Source organism: Grammomys surdaster, unplaced genomic scaffold (assembly GCF_004785775.1).
Source record: "Grammomys surdaster isolate TR1022 unplaced genomic scaffold, NIH_TR_1.0 740, whole genome shotgun sequence".
Lineage (NCBI taxonomy): Eukaryota > Metazoa > Chordata > Mammalia > Rodentia > Muridae > Grammomys > Grammomys surdaster.
Genome location: NW_021605159.1, coordinates 324,551 through 325,766, shown reverse-complemented (window position 1 = coordinate 325,766; position 1,216 = coordinate 324,551).

Genomic DNA, 1,216 nt, shown 5'->3' with positions numbered 1-1,216 from the left:
TTACTAAATGCTTTTAGAACCCCTCTTTAAGTGGAACCATAAACAAAGGATTGCTAAACAGAACATAACCCATGTCAAAGCTTTTAATACTCCTGACTCATAGACACAGTCATTCTTTTCTCTGGAGGAGATCACCTTTAGTTGAAGTTCACAAAGGACTGCAGGGCAGACTGGAACAGTCTAGCCCATGCAATACCAAGCAAGCTTCAGGCAAAACCCTTTTGTAATTAATCCACTAAGAGAAAGGAACTTTTTTTGTTGTTGGTTTGTTAGATCTAACTGCCTCTGCCTTCCCAAGTGCTGAGATTACATATGTACCACCAAGCACAGCAAAAAGGGACCTTCTGTTATGGATATTGCCATTGATTATCACAGGTGTATTATCCCATTACCATTCTCAAATCTGAAAGTTGGTCTATAAACATACTTTTGTTCAGGAAAATATGGTCCAATTAGCTTATAAAAATCAAGTTCCCTCTTGTTTTCTCCAAGTGTGTGTGTGTGTGTGTGTGTGTGTGTGTGTGTGTGTCTGCGCGCACACGCGCGTGTGTTAGTGGTGGTTTCTGAGACTAGGTTTCTCTGTATACATCTCGCAATTCTATAACTCATTTTGTAGGTCAGGCTAACCTTGAACTCAGAGATCTCCTGTCTCTGCTTCATGAGTCCTGGTCCTAAATGGGTGTGCCACCATACACAGTTGCTTCCTCTAGTTTTAATGCTGTGTCCTCAAAAGTTGAAATTTTATTCTGTAGCCATAATGAGCTCCTATATCAAAAACAAAACAAAAATAGTCAGGTATGCTGGCTCACACTGGTAATCCCTGCACTCAGGAGATTAAAGCAGGAGGATTGCCAGGAGTTCAATATGTGTTTGGTTTACATATTGAGACCCTTGCTCAAACCAAACAAAATGAAAGAAAAAAAAGAGTATCTGTTCAGTAAAAAGTTAACCTTTCTGATTGTGAACTCTATTCCATTTTGTAAAACAAAACAAAACAAAACAAAAAACAACTGTCGAATTGGAATGGTGTACATTTCCTCATACCAGTCAGTCATCACTGCCAGACCCAAACCTGTTACAGCTTCAGAGGAAGACAGGAAGAGCTGTTTTTCTTGTTCTGTGGTGTATATCTGCTTTATGCAGTGTAGTCTTCTAACAAATTGTTTCAATGATCATGATTCTAGCTGAATATATATATATATGTATATATATATAT